This window comes from Triticum dicoccoides, chromosome 6A (assembly GCF_002162155.2).
Source record: "Triticum dicoccoides isolate Atlit2015 ecotype Zavitan chromosome 6A, WEW_v2.0, whole genome shotgun sequence".
Classification (NCBI taxonomy): domain Eukaryota; kingdom Viridiplantae; phylum Streptophyta; class Magnoliopsida; order Poales; family Poaceae; genus Triticum; species Triticum dicoccoides.
Genome location: NC_041390.1, coordinates 222,394,110 through 222,406,001, shown reverse-complemented (window position 1 = coordinate 222,406,001; position 11,892 = coordinate 222,394,110). Strand labels below are relative to the sequence as shown.

At 49.6% G+C, this 11,892-nt stretch overlaps 1 pseudogene; it reads left to right on the top strand.

Moving 5' to 3' along the window:
- The first annotated feature begins 3,186 nt into the window (after positions 1-3,186).
- The window catches only part of LOC119317076, a 17,029-nt pseudogene continuing 8,323 nt past the window's right edge, over positions 3,187-11,892 (top strand).

Genomic DNA, 11,892 nt, shown 5'->3' with positions numbered 1-11,892 from the left:
AAGATTTTGGTATTTCTGAAGACTTTCATGAAGACTTTGAAAGTGAAGAAATTGGTGTGTCCGTGAATTGATATTCATGCGAGGAATATGAAGCTTGAAGACTTTCGTTTTCATAGTTTTGTTTCTCTCTTTCTTGAGTCATAGGAAACACCGTACTGTTAAAGGGGATCGAGGAAATACTAAGGAAAAATTTTCATGTGATGCTCAACTCAAAATCCTACACCTACCAATCCCTTCGAGTGAAGCCATTGGAAATCTCATACAGTTCAGTCAATTTTTTCAGTGACAGAGACGAAGTTCTTCTAGTCTCTAAGGAATTTGTCCTGACTGAGGAGTTAGGAATTCGCCAGTGCGGATTGCCTACACAGTGAGGAACATGATAGCCCTGAGGATTTTGCTACTCAAAATTCCGACCATTGCTGTGCTATGCGCCAGCTGTCCTAAAATATCTATCCACCTAACGGTCATATCATTGAAGGGCATTTATGTCTTATCATGTCGGGCTGCTCCCTAGGCTATAAATAGCCGCCCCCTACAACCACTACCTGGTTGGCTGCTCCGAGAGAAACTGACACTTGTCATTTGAGAGCAACCCATCCTCTGAGGACTTTGAGCAAAAATCATCAAGTGAGGAAAAACCCAAAACCCAAACACCTACAAACCCCAAATGATTGAGCATCATTGAAGAGATTGATCCTGAGTGGATCCGACGCTTGTTACCTTTGAAGACTGTGCTTCTTCCAGACGGTTAGGCGTCATGGTCTAGAGCATCCAAGAGGAATTGTGGATCGCCGAGTGACCAAGTTTGTGAAGGTTTGGAAGTCGCCTGAAGACTTACCACGAGTGATTGGACGAGGTCTGTGTGACCTCAGTTCAAGGAGAATACGGTGTGGACTGGGTGTCCTGAGCTGCGTGTTCAGGACTGGGTGTCCGGGACTATGTGTCCTCGAGTTTAAATACTCAGCCGCTCCAACCAGACGTACAACTGAGACATCAGTTGGAACTGGTCTACCAAATCATTGTCTTTTCCTCATAACTGTGTTGTGTGTTTGTTCATATCTGTGTTTGAAGACTTTGACTGAAGACTTTCTCAATTTCCTCAGTTTAATTTCTTCAGTCTGTTTGTCTTCATCCTGTGTTATCCTGTGATTACGTTTCCTGTACTCTGTGCATGTCTTCATTTCATCATGATGACTATGCTTGTATTCTGTTATGTTTACTTTTGAGTACTTATTCCGCTACTAGTAGTTCTTCGCTAAGGAATTTCCTCACTGGCAAATTCCTCAGTGAAGAATTTCATAAAAGTCGCCTATTCACCCCCCTCTAGTCGATATAACGCACTTTCAGATGTAACTTCCGTCCCACTTGTGGATTTTGTTGAATAACGACATGCTTTTACCCCCTCAAAATATGACGCTTATTTCATTAAGTTGTTTACATCGTATAAAGGTGAGCCTTGGTGTGACGACCCAGCTACCCTCGGTCTTTCAGTTTTGGGAAGGTTATGGGTCTGATATATTTTTGGTTCTTCCCCGAAAATAATTGGATTTAGGAAGGTTATGGAAGGTTCTTGTTCGGTTTCCTTTTTCTTACTTGTTGTTCTTCTCCCTACCATTCTTTTTTTTGACTTTTTACTGTTTGTTTTTACAATTTTTGCGGTTCAATTATCCCTTTCCCTTATATTTGTTCAATTCTTATTCCCCAAATAAAAATGTTCATTTTTTTATTTTTAATGAATTTTAATATTTGTTATATTATTTAAAATTATCGTTGTGTAAATTTCAAGTTGTTTAATAAATGTTCATTTTTAGAATGAGTAAATATTTTTTGTGAAGAACCTAATGAGAAAGTTATCAAAAAAGTATAAAAAGAAGGAAACTGCAACTCATGCCTTGTTTCAGAAAATAGAGTTTCCAACTCTCTGGTTAGACCCCGTGGTGGGCGGAGACTCCTACAACTGGGAGGGCGACACCGGCGATTCCAGCCGGACCTCGTCGGATCCGGCGAGTATGGCGCGTGGGCAGGAGGCCGAGGTGTCCGGGAGCAGTGAGGGAGTTGACTCGTGCGATTGGGAGCACAACGGCGGCGAGGATTCTACCCGAATCAGACGAGGATGGCGAGCGGGCAAGAGGCGAGGACATCCGCGAGCGGCGCGGCCTCCGCTCGGCGAGGTCCGACTGGGTTGGAAGCGAGCTTCATCCCGAGGACCCGCGATGGCAGCGGCGCACGACCCTCCCATGGCAAGAGGCGAACAGATAAGAAAACTGAAGGAAGGAATGGCGACCCGATCGAGATCCGATACTCGTCGACGGCGGCGCGAAGGCGTGGATAGGCGGCGTCGATCCTCCCTCACCGCCATGTGGCGGAGCTCATGGCCTACTCTTGCTGCTACCTGATGATGAAGAAGACGGCCTCTGCTCGCCATTGGCGATGGCAAGGCCTCCGTCCACTTCTACAATATCAGTTCTGTTGCAAAAAAAGTGCAACAAGATCTTTGTTGCAAAAAAAAATTCCTTAGCAGAACCGCTGTTGCAAAAAAATAATATCCGCAACAAGACCTTTGTTGCAAAAAAACGCGACGGACACAACTGTGAGCTGCTGATGTTTTTCTGAAACATAGGTTCTGTTGCAAAAAAAATGCAACAAATATCTTGTAGCAAAAAGAAATCTACAACATGACCTCTGTTAGAAAAGTTTCTGCAACACGAGTTTTGTTTTGAAAAATTCTGCAACATTACCTTTGTTGCAATGAGAAGGATGACGTTCGGTCACTTGATGGCATGAGATCTGATGGCTCGCGACCGTGCCGATCTTTTAAAAAGACCGGCCAGCAGACGCGTAGCACGCCCCAACTAAAAAGAAAAAGAAAGCATGAGGAACAGTATTTATTTTTGTCTATATACTTTTTTTTATATATTTGTTTTCCTGTATTCGCCCGACCGCCGAATGGACTGGCCCAGTCGGAGTTTGCCCTTGATATGGGCCTCTTACTCGTGCCCGTGACGGACACAATCTTCTCCCCGTCTCGTCTCCGACGAGTCACGGCTCGCCCTTCCCCGGATGTGGCCACATATACCTAGCGTACTCCCATGCGTCTCGACTACGTTCGCACGTTTCACGTCCACCGCGCCCGCCCGCAGAGCCATCTGATCCTCTCCGTGCTCCGGCGGTCCGGGGCTGGCTACGATGTCGAGCCTCCGCAACTCTCGTCGGAAGACCGGTAAGCGCATCGGATCCCCCATTCGTCGTTGATTGATCATCATCTCTTGTGATTTCCTGATGAGTACGTTCGCCGATTGATTTTCACCCATGTTTTCTGTGGAGACGTCGTCGGTGACTGCATTGACAAGCTCCACGAGAAGCGCCATGCAGTGCGCGAGGAGGGCATGGAGGCGCTGGAGGGCTTCATCCCCGTCGACGAGCTCGACTACCGCTACTTCACCGTCTTCGATCGCTGCTGCGCCTCCCTCCGCAAGGGCGCCTGCAGGGAGGCCACGCTCGCCTACCGCGCCATCGGCCTCCTCGCGCTCACCGTAGGCGCCGCCACTGCCGATGGCGTCGATTGCTCCAAGGACATCCTGGAGAAAGCGCTCCCCGTCCTCGAGGAGATGCTGCATGCGCCGTCTGATGAAGCTATGTACCTAGGGTAGGGGCACTGACCTGTCCAAAGAGCCCTACCCAAGGACATCCCTAGAAGAAGTCACCTTTCAATCGACTTGAAGGTATCCTACTCGAGGGTTCAAGACACTCGACCAAGAAGCTATCACTCGACCATGAAGCCAACCACTCGACTGCCAGGAGACCTAAAGTCACTCAGCAGGCAAACGATCGGCTATTAAGTAGTCTTTATGGTCATTATACCACTTTATTAGGGGCGTTACCAGTAACTCCCAACCTTAAATATACCTTAAACCCTGCATCACTGAGGGCAGGAGAGGGCCGGCGAACTCTATATAAGCCACCCCCTCCTCAGTATGAAGGGTTCACACCCCTATTATTCACACACGCATAATTCAATCGACCGCCTCTGGGCACCGAGACGTAGGGCTGTTACTTCCTCCGCGAAGGGCCTGAACTCGTACATCCTGGTGTATTTACAACTTCTCCATAGCTGAGATCTAGCCTCTCCATACACACCCCCCTACATCATTGTCAGAGTTAGAATCACGACAGTTGGCGCCCACCTTGGGGCCGGAATCTTAGTGCCTAGTTGGAGAAGTTGCAATCTTTTCCGATCCCTTTGATCATGGTTTCTCGCGGAGTTTTGGTGGAGGGCCGCGAGATTCGTCTCGACGCGCTCACGTTCATCGCCGATGACTCCGCCTGGCTTCAGGAGGCACCACTCGACATCGACGCGCTCCCCGTCCGCGGTGTGACGCACTTCCGCGCATGCATTCGTGGCGTCCTCCTGCGGCAGCCGTCGACCCAGTATCAGTCGGCCCCCGTGTCGTCTCCCCGCCCTGTCTCCCACCGGCGCAAGCGCTCCGGCCGGTCGAGACTTTGGAGGTGGGTGAGGCATGCCGTGGCCCGCCAGTCGGCAGCCCCGCAAGTCGCGACAATCGAGCCCGATGAATCCCTCTACGGCATGTTCGACCCGTCGACTGGCTCCGCGGGGACCGCATCCGAGTGCGACAGCAGCGACCCGGCGGCTGAGGTTCTGGTGGTCGATGGAACACACAGTCCTCCTGGTTTCCCTCGCACCGATGGAGGCGCGGGTGGAGGCGACCCGTCGCATCCTCACGATGAATATCTCCCCGAACCTCTCACGTTAGTGCAGCGAGAGGAGCTTCGCCACCGGAACATGGATGCACTCCACACTCCTATCATCGGAGAAACCCCCGAGGCCCTGGCCTTGGAGGACGCGCGCTTGGCTAACTTGGCCGAGCGCACTCGACTGGAGAATCTCCAGCGAATACTCGACGAGCAAGCGCGTCAGCGGGCTCCCGAGTCCAGTCGACATCAGCTCTTCCCGCCTACGCAGGTATGTCGAACCCCAGTTCAGAATTTGGCAGCCACGGCCCGTATAGCGGAATCGATTCAGCCCTCCCAGTCGGAGGCTGGCAGGGGCTTGTTGCAAATCAGAGCGTTGCTCCGGGCGGCGGGAAACCAGAATTCCGCCGTTTCTCAGTCGCGGAATAGGATCCATAGTCGATCCGTTGCAACAGATACAGTCCAGTCGGCTCACAGCCCGAGATCGCCCCCGAGGCGTGAGGGACGTGGTGACCGACATGATCATTACAGGAGGAATGAGCAGTATGATCACCGATTCGATCGTGATGATCGACGTCGAGTGCCAACCCCTCCCCCGAGGAGTGGGTCGTATGCGCCTCGACGGTAAGATGACAGACGCCCTCATAGTGTTGGGCAGAGGATTCCAGTCGACCCGAGGGACCCAGGCTTTGATGCGAGATCCATCCTCGTTTAAGGTTTGGTTGACAGGAACAGAGCTCATCGAGAATGCCACAACAGAGATGCGCCTGCCAGCAGCAGAGTACATGCTTCAGGGCCAGAGTGTTTCAGTCGAGCCATCAGGGCCGCAGTGATTCCTCCCAACTTCCGGTTGGCGACCGGAGTCAGCAAGTTCACCGGCGAGTCTAAGCCTAACACTTGGCTCGAAGACTACCGAGTGGCTGTCCAGATTGGTGGCGGCAATGATGAGGTGGCTATGAAGCATTTGCCTCTCCTGTTAGAGGGCTCAGCTAGAGCGTGGCTGAATCAGTTAGCACCCAGTAGCATCTACACTTGGGAGGATCTCTCTCGAGTGTTTGTCACAACCTTTGAAGGAACATGCAAGCGACCGGCAGGCCTTACAGAATTGCGGTCCTACATGCAGAAACCGAGTGAAACTCTGAGGGATTACATCCAGAGGTGGATCACTTTGCATCACATGGTTGAGAATGTACCAGATCACCAAGCAGTTTGTGCCTTTAAAGAAGGCGTCAAGAATAGAGAGTTGAACCTGAAGTTCGGTCGGACCGGAGGAATGTCTCTGAATCGGATGATGGAAATTGCCACCAAATACGCTAACAGAGAAGATGAAGATCGACTCCGGAGTGGCAAGCAGAAAGCAGTCGCCCAGGAAACCGGAGGCAATTCCAGTCGGAAGCAGAAGCGGAAGGCCGAGCCAGCCGCTCCTGGGGAGGCCCTGGCCGTGACCCAGGGAAAATTCAAGGGAAAACCCAAGGGGCCCTGGAACCCCAAGAAAGTCAAGGATCAAGATGGAAATGATGTTTTGGATCTGCCATGTCACATCCACACCAAGAAAGATGAAGAGGGTAATTTTATTTACCCAAAGCATACCACTCGAGAGTGCCGGCTCCTAATCCAGCAGTTTCAAGGCAAACAGTCCAAGGACAAGGAAAAAGAGTCGGACAGAGTTGAGGACAAGGAAGACAGTGACAATGGGTACCCCCAAGTCAATTCCACCCTGATGATTTTTGCTGATGTCGAAAGCAAAAGTCGACTGAAAGTCATTAACCGTGAAGTGAATATGGTTGCCCCGGCAACACTCAGCTACCTGAAGTGGTCTCAGACTGCCATCATGTTCGACCAGTCCGATCACCCTGCGCACATTGCCACCCCTGGGAGGCAAGCTCTGGTGGTCGATCCAATTGTCGAAGGCACTCGACTGACCAAAGTCCTGATGGATGGTGGCAGCGGCCTGAACATACTGTATGCAGAAACGTTGAAAGGGATGGGCATTCCGATGTCCAGGCTCAGTGCCAGCAACATGAGTTTCCATGGAGTCATTCCTGGAAAGAAAGCTGAGTCACTCGGCCAGATTGCTCTCGATGTGGTTTTCGGTGATTCAAAGAATTACCGCAAGGAAAAGTTGACATTTGAGGTTGTGGACTTCCAAAGTGCTTATCATGCTATTCTAGGCCGGCCAGCTTATGCACGCTTCATGGATCGACCGTGCTATGTGTATCTCAAGTTGAAGATGCCCGGCCCCAAAGGCGTGATCACCGTTACAGGCAATCGGAAGAAAGCAGAGGAGTGTTTTCAGAAAGGATCAAAGATCGCTGATGCTCAGATGTCAGTAGTCGAACTGCAAGAGTACCAGAAGACTGTTGATCCGGTGAATTGCTGCGAGCGAAGAAGCCAGCTTCAGAATCAGCTTTTTAGTCGTCAGGTGAAACTAAGCCAGTTCACATTCACCCGACCGACCCCAATGCCGCCCCGACTCACATCTCAACGACGCTCGACTCCAAATAGGAAGAAGCGCTCATCCAGTTCCTCCGCGAGAACTGGGACATCTTCGCATGGAAGCCTTCTGACATGCCTGGAGTTCCCAAGGGGCTGGCTGAGCATCGTCTATGAGTCGACCCGAAGTTCAAGCCTGTGAAAGAACATCTTCGACGGTTCGCCGTCCAGAAGAGGAAAGCTATTGGCGAGGAGGTGGCTCGGCTCTTAGCAGCGGAGTTCATCCGAGAGATTTACCACTCCGAGTGGCTCGCCAATGTCGTCATGGTCCCCAAGAAGGACAAGTCGCTTCGCATGTGCATTGACTTTAAACATATCAATCGGGCCTGCCCGAAAGATCATTTCCCTCTCCCCCGCATCGACCAGGTAGTCGACTCGACCGCAGGGTGTGAGCGTTTGTCTTTTCTAGATGCTTATTCAGGGTACCATCAGATCTGTCTGTATGGACCCGACGAGATCAAAACGGCTTTCATCACCCCATTCGGGTGCTTCTGTTATGTCACCATGCCCTTCGGCCTCAAGAATGCTGGAGCCACGTTCATGAGGATGATTCAGAAGTGTTTTCTCACTCAGATCAGTTGGAACATAGAAGCATACATGGATGATATTGTGGTTAAGTCACGGAAAGGTTCCGACCTACTGACTGACCTTGCCGAAACCTTTGCTAACCTCAGGGGATACGATATCAAGCTCAATCCATCAAAGTGCACATTCGGAGTTCCAGGTGGAAAGTTACTCGGTTTTCTCGGTTCCGAACGAGGAATCGACGCCAATCCCGAGAAAGTTGGCACCATACTCCGGATGAAGCGCCTTGTGCGTGTACACGATGTCCAGAAGCTTACAGGTTGCTTGGCCGCTCTAAGTCGATTCATTTCTCGTCTCGGTGAAAAGGCGTTGCCTCTTTACCGACTGATGAAGAAGTCTGACAAGTTCGAGTGGACTCCAGAAGCTGACGCAGCGTTTGCAGAGCTCAAAGCTCTGCTCTCCACCCAGCCGGTGCTTGCTGCCCCAATCAGTAAAGAGCCTCTGCTGCTGTACATTGCGGCCACGGGACAAGTTGTCAGTACAGTACTTACGGTCGAGCGGGAAGAAGAAGGAAAGGCCTTCAGAGTTTAGCGCCCAGTATATTATGTGTCTGAAGTTTTGACCCCTTCGAAGCAAAGATATCCCCATTACCAGAAGCTCGTATATGGGATCTACATGACCATGAAGAAGGTTGCACACTACTTCTCTGACCATTCCATTACAGTCGTCAGCGATGCTCCACTGTCAGAGATCTTGCACAACAGAGATGCAACTGGTCGAGTGGCAAAGTGGGCGATTGAACTGCTTCCCCTAGATATCAAGTTTGAAGCAAAGAAGGCTATCAAGTCCCAAGCAATTGCAGATTTCGTCGCCGAATGGATTGAACAGCAGCTTCCGACTCAAGTTCACTCGGAGCACTGGACCATGTTCTTCGATGGATCTAAGATGCTGAATGGTTCCGGTGCTGGGGTAGTCTTGGTCTCCCCCCGAGGAGATAAGCTCAGATATGTTCTCCAGATTCACTTTGATTCCTCCAATAATGAAGCAGAATATGAAGCACTCTTGTATGGGTTGCGCATGGCCGTTTCACTCGGCGTCCGGCGCCTCATGGTCTATGGCGACTCAAATTTGGTGGTTAATCAGGTGATGAAGGAGTGGGACGTCAGAAGCCCAGCTATGACTGGCTACTGCAACGCAGTAAGAAAGCTAGCAAAGAAATTCGAGGGGCTAGAGCTTCATCACATCCCCCGACTGAAAAATCAAGCAGCTGATGATCTGGCAAAGATAGGCTCCAAGAGAGAAGCCATTCCCAGCAATGTGTTTTTGGAGCACATCCGCTCGCCGTCAGTCTAGGAGGATCCTTTTACAGAAGAAGCCCCGCAACCGAAAAGTGCCACAGATCCGACTAAAGTCGAAATTCCTGCTGTGGTCGACCTAGTCATGGAGGTCTTGGCAATCACTCCCGACTGGACGGTACCATACATCGCGTATATCTTGAGGAAAGAACTCCCGGAGGACGAGGAAGAGGCTCGATAGATCGTCCGCCGATCCAAGGCCTTCACAGTCATAAAGGGACAGTTGTATAGGGAAAGCGCGACTAGAATCGGTCAGAAGTGCATAACACCAGAAGAGGGTCAGATAATCCTTGATGATATCCACTCGGGGACCTGTGGGCACCATGCGTCCTCTCGGACCATTGTGGCTAAAGCATACCGAGCGGGATTTTACTAGCCAAGAGCGAATGAGATGGCAAAAGAGATAGTCGACGAGTGTGGAGGCTGCCAGTTCTACTCCAACATGTCACACAAGCCTGCATCAGCCCTGAAGACCATTCCACTCGTCTGGCCCTTTGCTGTCTGGGGACTGGACATGGTTGGTCCACTGAGAACAGGCAGGAGCGGATTCACGCATGTGCTTGTGGCAGTCGACAAGTTCACCAAATGGATTGAAGCCAAGCCTATCAAAAATCTTGATGCCAGCACTGCTATCGGTTACATCAGAGAGTTGATATTCAGGTATGGGGTCCCGCATAGCATCATCACTGACAATGGGTCAAACTTCGATTCAGACAAGTTCAGAGCTTTTTGCGCCTCTCAAGGCACACGAGTCGACTACGCGTCGGTCGCGCATCCTCGGTCGAATGGACAAGCTGAAAGAGCAAATGGTCTGATTCTCAAAGGACTGAAGCCTCGATTGATGCATGATCTCAAGCACGCAGCAGGCGCTTGGGTCGACGAACTTCCGTCAGTTTTGTGGGGGCCGAGGACCACCCCGAACCGGTCGACCGGAAGAATGCCATTGTAGTGACCCGAGCCGAATGGATCAAGTCTACTGTGCTCCGGTGTCATCCCTGGATTAGTAATGCTGACACCACACAGTACATCGAAGGATTTATAGCAGAGTGGCAATCACACACTTATTACATCGTTGTCTCAAAGAGAACTTATTACAATAAATATGGCTTAAGGCCATATAATAAGATAACAGCGGAAGACTCGGAAGATAAAATGGGTCCATCAACTCCAACGGCATCACTGAGTATAGAACCACGACCTAAAAGCACCTTACTCGTCGTCTGAAAAGTCTGCAACATGAGAAGTTGCAGCCCGAAAATGGGTCATCACATGGAATATGCTGGCAATGTAACACATAGAGAGTAATGGAATGAAACAGCTATACTATATGCATATATGGCTGGTGGAAAGCTCTATGGTTACAGTTTTGCGTAAAGCCAGTTTTTCCCTACTGCAAAGGAATAAATTTATTTAACTATCATGGTAGTTGTTAAACATCGAGAATGGTTGACAGCATTCCGATCCCAATTAAGTAATTAAAACCCAACAACATTAGTTAGAAGTAACGTGATGAGATTCACATGATATTCAAGTACTAGATACTCAAGTTGTCCATAACCGGGGACACGGCTAATCATGATTAGTTTGTTACACTCTGCAGAGGTTTGCACACTTTTCCCCACAAGACTCGATCGCCTCCGTTTGGTTTCTCGCACTACATGGTGTTTGAGAAGACGGATGACCGAGACACAGTCTTTTAGAAGCGCTAGCACCTTACGATTGGGTAGACCGTACCACCTACATCCCCTACATCTGCTAGTCTACCACTGTAAGAGTTCGCACGACTTAGTCAACTATGCCAGAGCCCATAATGGCTTGTGGCTGCACACGGAAGTTACTAGCATGAATGATCTTATGATCCCTTTGAGCCTGGGTGGCGGTCCGAAATAAAAACAGGCAAGTCCTGATAGACATCAGGTGCCTCAATCCACCCAGACGTGTGTTTAAGTTGCCACCTTAGATAAACCATTAAAATTAACAAACTCACATCTGTCATGGATATCACTCACCCAATCCACGTCTACTAGCATAGCATGGCATAATAAGCAAACGTAGAAGTAACTCCCAAAGGTTTCACAATAAACAGGTAATAGGTACTACCTCATCTACTTCCCATCCCACAATTTAATTAGATCCTAACCATGCAATGTGTGAGGATTGATCTAATGCAATAAAACTGGGTTGTAGAAAAGGTATGATCAAAGTGTTACTTGCCTTGCTGATGATCCGCGAGACTTAGGGATTCGAAGTAACAAGCGGCGCAATCCGGGTGATCTATCGCAGATAAACAAGAAGCACACAATAAGTACTCAACTAATGCACAGGTAAAACTCGAACAAGAGGACGAACCAGAAAGTTCAACTTAAGAACTCCGGTTGCAAAGAAAGAAAGAACCGAACAAAGAAACGGAAAACAAACGGCGGAAGAAAACAACTCAGTTCTAGCAAGTTGAAACTAGGTCAAATTTTACTATAGCAAAGGCTTGTTCAAGTTGATTAGACGGAACGTCAGTTTCGATACGAAACTCCAGGCGCTTGAATCACCTGATTCCGATAAACGAGCGGGAAGAAAGACTAGGACGAAGATCGGATCTAAGATCGCGATCGCGGAATAAATCCGACGAAAAGAAAGGGATGAACGGTTAAACGAACGGGCGTCGTTAACCGGGAAAAATTGGTGATCACGTTCGTTGAGACGAACGGTCCGAAAGAAGAACGAAAACCGATCTAGGGTTTTCGGAAAAGAAACCGAAACAAAGAACCGGAAAAAGAAAACGGAAAAGAAACGGAACGGTTCTTTTAAGAAAAAC